Source organism: Magallana gigas, chromosome 10 (genome assembly GCF_963853765.1).
Source record: "Magallana gigas chromosome 10, xbMagGiga1.1, whole genome shotgun sequence".
NCBI classification, from domain to species: domain Eukaryota; kingdom Metazoa; phylum Mollusca; class Bivalvia; order Ostreida; family Ostreidae; genus Magallana; species Magallana gigas.
In genome coordinates this window covers 32,646,555-32,659,240 of record NC_088862.1, presented here as the reverse complement: position 1 = coordinate 32,659,240, position 12,686 = coordinate 32,646,555, and the positions used below count along the sequence as shown (strand labels likewise).

Below are 12,686 nucleotides of genomic sequence, written 5' to 3'. Positions count from 1 at the left end.
CTTAAAATCTTGCTTATAAACTCCGGTGGCTCTTTTAAAAATGAATGATTTAAAAATGAGTATCAGGTTTCAGTTTTTAATTTATGGTTTCCATTTACATGTAAGGAGTTTCCTTATTAAATATTTGGGCATTATGACACAGTTTTGAGCAGAGGCAGATAATTACTTCATCATCACAGCGTATACTAATTGTATCTGAAAGATAAAAAAAACATTCAATTTCTTTTTATATCAGTAGCTTTGACATACCAAATACAAATTTCGAAAGATCGACAGTAATATAAACTTGGAAGGTATTGCAGGTAGACTGGTTTTATTTAGAGCTAACATTACCATTGCTTACCATTATTTTTTGTTGTTGAAATGGTTTTGTCACGTTTCACTTTTGTCATAAACCCCATATCAAATAAACAGAGATATAATCTAATGCGTGTATATTTTACAGGTACGTACAAATCGTCTGTTAAGACTTCTGCGATTTATTCTGATCAATATACACGCACAATCAACTCTTCGTAAAGTTTTAGGAAACAATTATACCAACTTATTTTAAATATCATTAAATTTAAAGATGCAAACATTCTCAAGGTTTGTTCTTATCCTTTGTTTTTAAAATGAAAACGTGATGATTTTCCAGTGCTTTAAATGTTATAAACATTCAAAGTTTTTAAGCGTATACATTGAACCTTATGTATAGGATATTAAAAGAAACCATACAAAGTGTACGTTGCCGTTCTAATGGGTTTTTTCCTTAGCGAAAAAGGAATGTTTTAAGCGCGAACAAGAATAATCAATACAAGGTACGACGATATTCAGGTCTTGACGATCATTTATTGATATTTACAGAGTCCGTATTTTGAAAGCAGGAATAAGGTCGTAAAATGACACTAGCAACCATTCGTATCTGTTATACCACCACATTATTCATTGTGGGTTTTTTTAACCTGCTTTAGCGGTTTATATAGACCCTGCCTGACCAGATGTGTCTATATATTCACACAAAGGAATAACTCAGGTTAGATATTTATTTTTTTTTTTGGTGGGGGGGGGGGTTGAAAACGTATTTTCTTTGAGTTCGTTAATTAATGCTGCTAGCAGTTGTTTCTTTTATGTGATTGTAGTTTAATTATGTTTACAGCTGATGGTTGGTGATTTTTTATGCAGAAAAAACTGTGACAAGCGTGTAAAGATTGCAAACGTCTGGTGAAAGGTAAATGATCGATACTTCGATAAAGAAAAAAAAACTTGTGTCGCTATAACTTTTTTTCGTGTTCTATTGCATGTTCCTCTTTCAGGTGTGCCTGTAAAGGATAATATTAACCCAATTATGATCAGGATATTTTGTTAGACATGAAAAATGACACACATCTCGGAGCTGAATGAAAGATGAACTATTGTAAGTGGGAAAAACCTAATGGTTAGTTTTTCTTATGACAAAAATATAATTCTCGTCTAAATATAGCCCATGTTATATATGTGTTTACGTTGTAACCGTTGGGGCGACACAGCAGAAACTAACCAACGTACCAAAAGTATAATTGTCCAAGGTGCTAGCACATTTTTTGTTTACCCTTTGGAAATAGTAAGTAAGATAATAACCAATATTCTAAGTATTGTGACTCATTATTTTGTAATGCATCATTTTCTACTGTTCAGCATTGTCTCGGGAGAATACAGTGGTTAGAAATATTTTATTTTACAGTTTAATCAAAGCACACAGTGTTTCCTGGTTTCATTTAATTTTGACATTTAACGAGGCTGAATCTAGTTATTTCTATCCCAGTTATTTCGAAGAATTTTTATGAAAGTAAGTTACCTTCTTTATCAATTATTTTAAATTAAAAGAAATTTACAACCCCGGTTTTCTAGAGGCTCGTCTCAAGATCATCAATTTTTACTTTGGGACCCTAGAGGAATTTATTTAAAAAAAAGCTTAATTATCACATTTTTCCACGTGATTGTATTTGTGCAATAAGGATTTCTTGTTTTACAAATGTATACGAAAACAATTGTAAAATGTAAAATTTTGTAAACATTAACCACCTAGCTGTTCCAGGGATTGATTGTTTTAAAAATATTTTTGCATACTACGGTATATAAATGGCTTAGAGATAATATTTCTAATAATATAATGATTTATTACAATTTTCAAAATAACGAATCATAAAGTCATTATATGGTTATTTTTAACACCTTGTCAAAATATTCTTACTTTAAGAAATCTATGTCTGGTTCAAATAAATGAGCGAGTAACACTTTCTTTTCGGCGTAATTTATTATTTATTTATTTACCTGAAAACGATTATAGAATATAATACAACCAATGTCATACAATCATAATTTCGCAACTCATTAACGTTACATTAAAAGTTCATTTCGTATAAAAAACACAAAAGATTGGATTGTCAATTGTGCAGATTTTTCTTCTGCATCGCCCCCTAAGCATACATTTGCTTATTCAAGTAATGACGGGTAAATACAAAAAGGTGTAAAAATTCACCAAATATTATTTTAGTTTATCGTTTACATTTTTATTGGAGACCGTACACATTAAGTAAAATTTAAATGTAACTATATTTATTATAGAGCATGGTCTCCAAAATGAATGTTAGCGATAAACGGTGTCTTCCAACTTAGCCAACATTTTGAAAAAATACAGGTAAAATACAGGTAGATCTGTGTTGCCTAAGTGGGAATGGGGTGCAGGTAGAGAACAAAAGAATTTAATTACAGGTAAGCTATAGTCTGTTTTCGAATACGGGAGAACAGAAATGAATTAAGCTTTGACACAGTCCTTTTTTGATTTAAATAAATAAGAGGAAAATGTAATTTTAAATTTAAATTTATTTATGACTCAAAATTTGAAATAGTTGACCTTGGAATATATATATATATTAATATATATATATATATATATATATACATATGGGTCATATGTTATTTTCTTCAATTTTATGTAGTTTTTTTTATTTATAGATTTATTCATGACTTAGAATTTATATTAGTTGACTTTAAATAAGCCTTGAAATATATAAAAAAAAAAAATGGGTCATATGTTCTTTCCTTCAATTTTATATAGTTTCTATAGTTATATAATAAATATTTCCAATTAACACAATATGAATAAAACAAAACATAATAACGCTTGAGTAAAGTGCTTTACATATTTTAATGTTGTATACTTCACATTTAACAAGATCAATTGTATAATGATAAATAAATACATTAAGATTAGACAACGTAACATCAACACTATTCCCACAAAGAAATATTCACAACATTACACAATCATTTTCACATTTCACTCGAAGTGAACGAGATGAAATGCAGCATCCGCGTAAGCCGTTAAGTCCATTTCACATTGACGAAGCCTGTTCTTGAGACTCTGACGGGAATCCAACTGGCGATACTTCCTTTTTGGGGACGGACAACTCCACCTGCTGTAATCTGGATGATCTTTGCCTCATTCGCAGCCTGTTCCTTTTGATGTAACTCTAGAAACACAAAGATGTTTGGGTGGACCCGTCTACACATTCTGTTGAACTTGTTGTGCCATCCCTCAACTGCATTTGTTGTTCTTGGGCCGTCATGGTCGAAGTGGTTCCACATTTCAAGGTGACCTTGAAGATTGTCATCAGAGGCGAACAAAAGAATTCGGTTTCCAGCTTCGTCTATATCGTCACACAACAGGAATCTCTCGTGAGCAAGGGTCTGTGTCTAGTGGTCTTGGAGGTTGATTTCCTCTAGTGTTGTTGGCAGTTTTGGCATCATCTTCCCTCGGCTCCGGTACAGAATAGACTTGCAAGATTGAAATTTGGGAATCTGCCTGATCATTTCCTCCACGCTGTCATAACAGTCTGCATTCCGCAGGGCTCCAAGTTCTTCATCGTACAGCGAGGGTATGGGTGCCGCTTCATCTCTGCATCTCTTCTTCGCCTTACTGACAAAGGAGTCTGCAGCTAAGGCAATGAAGTCTCCTTCATGGTTATGGGGCCAACATGTACAACAGTAGCAGGGCATTGTCGGTCTACACATCTCTAATATGTTCGGTTGTTGCGTCTGTCCTCACGGAATACTTAAATCCAGCATGAAGAAGATAGAATCCTCCTCTGCCGTTCTCTAAAAAGTTGACTTGCACCTGAAGATTGACCAATTTGATTTCATTTGATTTTCTTAATATATATTCAACTAACAGTCTATAAAACAATTTAGATCTCATAATTTTCAGGCTTTTGATTTTGTAAACTAATGACCATAATTATGCTTATCTATCTAGTCTATATTCTTACAAACTGCTGATCAATCTCATGTAATTATACCTCCAATTAAAACATTTTATAATCATTTATTTTAATGTTTTGATAATGCATAACCCCCCCCCTCTTTTTTTTAAAATATTTAATATTCCATTCTCATCTAAAGGCTTAAACATTAATTAATCAATTTTCTCCTTTCTATTATTTTTCTTTTTATTATCCACCACTTTATACTACAGAATGCAACATAACTTGGAACATGCATGTATATATCATCCCCTTAAGTGAGAAATAAAAGAGTTTTAACAATAATTAACAGCAAAGGGCCACAGTTTACATTAATAAACCAAGTACATAGAATATAGTACACGTAGCACGCGGAACAGATGTTCATCAAATTTTACAATTTAACGTGTGTGTGTATTGCCCGAGTGTACTGTCAAATTAATTTTCTTTTACACAGTTTACCCTAATGTACAAACTAAAAACTAGATAAGGCTTGCGATCAAATTGATCTGACAATAACCCGGAAACATTCAGTTTTCTTTAGCTACGCCACTCCCAATAAAAAAAATTTCCTAAGCAACCCAGATTTCTACCTTTTTAAACCATTTAAACCAGGCAAATTGTAATTACTTGAAAAGAAGGGCAATATTTGGTTATTATAATTTCTGTTGAATATGTTAATTTTAATCAGTAAAATGTGTTGATTAATGCTCAAAAGACCTTCGTAAAGTAAGATTTCGAATGATAAAGTTTAAACATTTGGGTTTTTTGCGTCGATGCTACACAATTATATTTCATAGGTTATATTTCTTTGATTATGATTTCCCTGCCAATAATCATAACAAAATTAAATGATTAAATGTTGATTTTGGGCTAAAAAAAAATTAATGTACATCTCAGGCATAATGAATTCAATCCATTTTCCAACAAAAATAAATAGGTTATAAATGATGCAAGTTTCAATCTAAACAAACGTAATTTGAAAATTTTAATGATAATATTTTAGTCCTCAGTGAGAGAAGCAGTCTTTCCAGTTTTTATTAATTCTGTAGCATGCAATTTATTTTGAAAAAGAATATCAAATTGGCACACTGAAATTTACTAAACGTTTTTTGTTGTTTTTTGTTTCTAGGTACTCTATTCTTCTTTCAACAAATTGATATTTTGAGACTCCATTATCATCCTCGTATTGACAATGTCAAGCTCTCAATATAGACTACATACATGTATATGTAAGTGTGATTCTTTTACATGCACTGAACACACTGAATATATCTGTGAAACATGTCCATCTGAAAAATGCGCTCTTTGTTTTCACTGCAAAGAGAGCCATGTAAACGATCTCAAAACGAAAGACCATAAAATTGTAACTTACCGGAGTAAATATGAATATACCCATAAACAAGAAAACTGTGCAAGACATTTCGGCAGTGTTTATGAAAGGTACTGTACATCTTGTGAACTCCCCGTCTGTTTCAAATGTACCGAACATGAAAACCATATGCTAGTTGACATACAAAAACAATATGAAACAAAGCGACAACAATATGAAGAAAACATTGAAAGCATCAGAAGAGAAATTCTCTATTCCGAACGTTTTCTTTTATCAAACATAAAAGATGATATCAAAAGATGCCAGACGACGTTTTCTCTGTATCGTTCAAATATATTAATTAAGGCCCAGAGAGTACAGGACTATATGTTATCTGAATCTGGTTTTCCCTTCAAACACAGATGTCTTGGTCAGAAAAAAAAGATTATCAATCATCTCGCAGACAAACAGACATATGAATACAATGTGGAACAATCGTCACCGGTGAAATTCCTGTCTTCGGTCAAAGAACTATGTCCTCTATTTAAACCGTGCAGTCCTCATCTTGCATATTGCAGCCAACTTTACGTGACGAAGTGTCTCATAGATAAAGATGTGATCGATTTTCTAAGTTTGGTTCAAAAAAGAGTAATTCGAAAAGTTGAAAATGAGATACTATTAAAACTAATGCCTGATGAAACAATGACAGTGACATGTGTTTTGAATTGTCGCCATATTTCATTTCTGACATCAGACCAGTTCTGGATTAGTGATAGAAAATGCAACCTTAGCTTGACAAACAAAAAAGGTGATATTCTATGTGAACTGACTGATGTATGTTGTGGTGTTGGATTCCACACAGTGAACGATGAAAATGAATTACTTTATATAGATACAAAGAATAACATCAAAAAAGTTTCAACGGATTTGAAAGCACCCACAATCTTTGTGCAGACAAGTGATAGGACATGGGTACTTTTGTGCGTGTATTGGTCATCGTTAACAGAAGAATTACTAGTTGGAATGCGTGGACAGCTGAAGGATACATTCAAAGTCACTCGGTACAATCAAGATGGACAACTGAAAAACACAATTCAGTTCAATGACACAGAACAAAAAATGTGCCAATACCCTCGCTTTTTAACAGTAAACAACAATTTGGACGTTGTTGTGTCGGGGCCAGGTGCCGTTTTGGTGACAGATCATGGAGGAAACCATCGCTTCTCTTACACGGGACACCCTTCAGCATCAGCATTTTTACCACAAGGGTTGTGTACCGATGCATTGTCTCATATTCTAGTTTGTGAAAAAAAAACCCACACAGTTCAGCTGATAGACGTGGATGGCAAGTTTTTGTTCCATCTTCTCATTAGACCCTCGGGAATATTTTATCCATACAACTTGAGATATGATGCCAAAACGCATCGTCTCTGGGTTATGTCATTTAATAAAATATATGTCTACAGGTATTTGACGCACAAGGACATCTTGGCAGGTAAGTTTTTATGCTGATGTCCACGATAAAAATATATTTCGAATGAATACATGGGATTTACTCAATGTATTTCTTCCCTGAACATTTTAAATTCTAAAGTGAGCTTTAATTTGAAAGTTTAAGAAAATTGAAACCATATTATGTGTGAAAAGGATTATGATTCTAATGACGTTAGAGATTAGAGATAGTGTCATTACTTTTACGTTATTTCAATGTCCCGAGACAGTTAATGGTTTACACAAAATGATTTAGGGTTTCACATGAAATGCTTTAAGGTTTACACGTTATGCTAAATGATTAATAGAAAGCAGTTCTAGCAGGAAAATCACAATCTCTTTTGGTGTAGTAGTACGATTCATGATCTGAATGTTCACTTTGGCAAACTACAAACTCTGTTCCAAAATTCTTTTGTAGGTACATGTATTGTATAATAACAGAAACATAAACTCATATCGTTTGATAAACTGTCATGTAACTCAAAACAAGTACACATGTGTATTAGTAAATAAAAACATTAAACATACAATTTAAAATATTGTTATAGACTCTACTGAACATGTATAACGTTTGTAGATCAAACTTCCGACAATACTAATGGAACGAACGCCCATGATCAAATCCAAGTTTCATCGACAGTAAAACCACAAGAAGAACTAGAACTTTTTTTGTCTTCAACAAAAAGTAAGGGCTTTTCGACATCCCCTTTCCCTTTTTTGATTGTAAATGTCAGGTAAAATCGTATCTATTTTTTATTTAAAAATTCTTAACCGCCTAGGTTTAATCAGTTGCCTATTAGAAATATAACCTTATAAATAATGCAATGTCAAAAAAAGATAACTTCAACACTTTAAAAGTAAATATACTTTTAATTTCTAAAAGAATATTTCCAAAAAACCATAAAAAAGTAAGCATTCCTTTCTCAAATAGAAACGTGGTATGACTAGAGTATTAATGTTCTACGTTCATTGAGCAAAGCGAGATAACTCTTTCTAAATCACTTTTTCAACTTTTAGAAAGTTGCAATATTCACACCCTTAATACTCCTATAAGAAGTCAAAAAATGGCCCTACGGACCATACTTTTTAAATTGTACTCTTTACTCAAAACTTAAAACCGAAAAGATTTTAAAAATCGGATGAAAAATAAAAAAGATACAGCTAAAGCGTTGTTTTTAGCTTTGACCCCTCTAGATCCCTTATCTTTCAAAAATTTTATCTCAAAATATTTTCAAGTCTGCAAATTAGGTCCCACAATATGAATATTAAATGTGAAAATATTTACTTGAAAACTGTTTGAGAAAAAGTGGCACGCATGAATTCAGTTTAACATTAAAACACCCATAGACGATTTTTTATCAACTTGTAAAACCGGAAGTTCTCAATGGTTTCAAACGAAACTTTAAATGTATGATTATTATGACAGTTTTAACATTTTCCATTCCTCATTTAAAACATTTGGCGGTTATTTCAATTTTCAGTTTTTTCATCCCCCTTTTTTCATAGTTTGAAGTCTAATATCTCAAAAACAGCAAGAGATAGAAAAAAGTTGTTGCTTACGATTTTGTATATCATACTAGGAAGTATCTAAATCCAAAATTTCTTAGTTAATTATCAAAAAATAAAAAAGATACAAAGGTCCTTTTAGTATTTTGTTTTTTGCATGTGTAAACCGGAAGTATATAGACCGGAAGTCCAAAAAAGGACATACGGGAGAACTTAACAATTGCTAAAAGAAGCTAACATTAAATTTTGAGTTTTCTATTCCGTTTTCAAAAAATCCATGACGAAACTTTGTCGAGAAGAATAATAATAATAAAACAGAACGAAAACAATAGGTCTTTTCGACCGAAAGTCGAAAAGCCCTAAAAAGGTAGTCTGAATGTGTTTAAACCTCCAAAACTTCATCATACGTTTTCAGTTGATGGTGCTGATAGATGTATACACATTTCTTTTGTGAAACCAGAAAATGCTTGGATCAGTGATGATAAAGATAACATAATCTTTACAAACTCAAAAGGTGACAACCTACATCATGTGAAGCGCAAAAGTCGAAATCATGGAAAACACACAGTAAACAGCGACAGTGAATTGATATATATCGATAATGAAAACAATATTAGAAAACTGTTAAAAGATAAGAAAGCTACCATGATATTTCTAGCAAATAATTCTAAGTGGCGACTGCTGTGTATTTACTGGTCCGAACCCACTGACAGTTTACTAGTCGGGATGAGCCACAAACCCCTAAGGTACCAAAAGAGGGAACCAAACATTCAAGATAGCCAGGGGCTGAAAATATACAAAAAGTCAGATAGTTTAGCGTGCAACAAAGTTACCCGGTACAACAAAATTGGAGAGGAAATTCAAACTATCCAATACAACAAAACTGGACAAGAAATGTATAGACAACCTCTTTATATCCCAGAAAACAACAATGGGGATGTTGTGGTATCCGATAACAAGGAAGCTGTCGTTGTGACAGATCGTAGAGGAAATTATCGTTTCACGTACACAGGTCACCCACCAGGGTCGGAACTATCTGCTCCTGGGGTTTGCACGGACTCTCTGTCTAACATCCTAATAGTTGACACTAAAACCAAAACAGTGCATATGATAAACCAACACGGGCAATTTCTGGGGTATTTGCTGAAAGAATCAAAAGAGATAGAAAGCGTATCCTGTCTATGTTATGATGTCACCGCTTCTCGACTCTGGACGGGATCATGGACGAACAACAAAGTAACTGTCTATAGACATATAGACCAACCTGATGCTCTTACCGGTAAGTCTGTTCGAATTAGTTCAGTATTCTGAGGATAAGCAAGGAAAAAAGATAACTTCGATACAATCCAACGAATTTATCAATGATTTCAAGATAACAAAATGATGCCATAGAATAGGATAATTCCTCTGCCGACCGATCCTATTTTAAAAGACTGTAGGTCAAGTTGTTTTAATCATTGTATTATTTTGTTAATTCTCTGAATATTTGACAGATTCTCACAAAATGGCAAATTTACCCATCGTTAGTAAAATCTTTTTGAAAGGTTCATAATGCTTATTGTAATGGTTTTTTGTGCTTTTTAACAATGTAAGTCACTGTAGTTTATATTTGTATGAATCTGCAAGAATGATATATATTTCTTGAAAATATATGCAGTCTTTTTTTAGGTCTAGTTAAATGTAAATTGAATCCCTTATACAACTTGATTAAGAGTATATATCACCAAATATTGAAACCCTTAAGTATACAGACTTGCAAAAGTTTTCTTTTTTTTTTCTTTTTTTCTTTTATTTTTGCATTAATGTTACTTAAATCGTGTGATACTTATTCAATATAGGCCAAACTTATACTTATTTACGCTGGATATGGGATTTTTTTTTTTAGAAAATGCAATAGAGTTAAGATAAATTGTTTTTTTAGTTGAATTTCAAGCTGTACAAGCTGTACAAAATAGATGTTTTGATCAAAATGGGAAAGGTCAATGTTTTTTTTTCTCCACAGTCAATGAGCAATATCAAGTGAGAATGTAAATTCAATGGAATGCAAGAATCAAGATATTTTAATTGTAACATCACTGTTGTAGTACGACATTCCAACGGACGTATTAAACAAAATCATTATTATGAACTTATTATAAGTACTCCTAAATATTTTTCAGGGATTCTTTGTATATATAATATTTGCTAAAAATATAATACTAATATCTATACAAAATATATGGTAATTGTATATCATTTAGTTTTAAAGCAGCCACAATGCAGGAATTATTTCAATTTTAATTTTGTTTGGTACATTTAAGACCTTAGTTTTATCATGTTTTATTTTACTTAATAACCTAATTACTCTTAAGGAGGTTAATATTTTTAAGAGAATTAAAGGAAAGCACTTAAAATAAATGACTGTGTTAAAATTTGTAATTATTACGATTCACTTTTTATAACTGTCTCTTTATAGATGAAACTCAAAGTTGTTTAGATGAAGGTATCTTCATCTAAACAACTTTGAGTTTCATCTATAAAGAGCTGCTTTCCGACAAATCCAACGTTTTAGATATTTTGGATACAGATGGAGTTTTTCAGCATCAAATTCAAGCTATGATGAAGCTATAACTGATAGACGTTATAATTCATATGGAATCCAAAGGTGGCGTTTCTAAATTTCAAACTTATGGTAAAACAATGCTAACACAAAATGATTGAATCAGTGTAATGTATATTGATTTTTTTTATTGATTTTGATCTTTTTTATTTATTTTTTTTAAATTGATTTTTTTTTCATATTCATAATATGTATATCACGTCCATATCAATTAAAATTATTGTTTTTGGAATAAAACGTTTTGTATTAAATGTTTTGTGCTTGTTTTTTTTCTTCTATTTTATTTTTGTTGATTTTCATCATTTTTACTTTTGTTGTTGACCAATCACATATAGGTAATGTTATGAGGTAATGACGTGTTTGGTTTCTAGATTTTTTTTTTGACGAGCTGACACACCAATATATGAATTAATGTATTTTTAAAGTATGTCATTTCAACAACGGTTAATTAAACAACAAAACATCAATACGAACTACATGTTTAGATTTAATGTACTTTTAAAAAAATTTTGGAAAAAATGTATAAAACAGTTGTTGCAATTTATTATGCAGCAGTTTAATAATCAAACATTGTATATATATTATATGAAAGCCTGGGTTGATATGAAGGCATGAATTGATATGATATTTTTACATTTTTCTCGTTCAATTCACCTTAACAGCTACAAGTATTTACAGGTCCATATCAGGTTATATGGCACCTACCAGCATCTTTATGATCAAATGTATTTTAAAGAGGACGGGTTTTGAAATTTTATCCTGGTGTCCATGTCCCTAGAAAAGTGTTTATAAATTGTTGTTTGTTGTACCTTGAAGAAACTATCTTGAACATTTTTTCCCTTCTTAGACCTTTTTTCCATTCATATATCTAAATAAGAAATAATTGTGTTATTAAAGTATTTTTGAATTTGCCCCCCCCCCCCCCCCCAAAAAAAAATACAACATGTTTATATTATCACAATCATGTTGAAAGATATTTGATATTTCATTAAAGAAGCCACAATAGTCATCTTTGAATTGTAATTGTAATGTTCTATTTTTTTTTTAAATTAATACCCAAGATATTGTCAAGTAAAGTGTATTTGAATTCACTAAAACGTTATTTCATATTTATTTTTAACCTGTTTGTGTTGACACTCATTTTTTAAAGAATAACTTGACGTTTTTCATACTAATTGCTAGACCATGATTGGTCACCTTATTGTCTACGGAGTTTTCCGTTTTTCCCCGATTACAACAAGGAGCACACGGCGCGTGTGACCGGTCAGCAGAGGATGCTCACTCCTCCATGGCACCTGATCTACCTCTATCTTTTTAGAGGTCCGTGTTGCTCTGCACATTTCGTTTTACGGATTTTAAGATGTTTGTTATTGTCAATTTTTCATTTGTACTAAAATTTACATTATTTTCTCGGAAGCACAATTGATACCATTGTGACATTTGAATGCGTTAACGAATTCAGTTCTAGTGAAAACACAGCAATTTATATAAAACAATACAATATTTTTCTTAACTT

The 12,686-nt window shown here is 31.8% G+C and overlaps 1 long non-coding RNA gene across 1 annotated transcript; it reads left to right on the top strand.

The window, feature by feature from the left end:
- Positions 1–868: 868 nt before the first annotated feature.
- Positions 869–1,961, top strand: LOC136272065 (uncharacterized). Its single transcript, XR_010709950.1, has 3 exons — positions 869–1,015; positions 1,139–1,210; positions 1,296–1,961. It is a non-coding gene; the product is annotated as an uncharacterized lncRNA (long non-coding RNA).
- Positions 1,962–12,686: the final 10,725 nt, after the last annotated feature.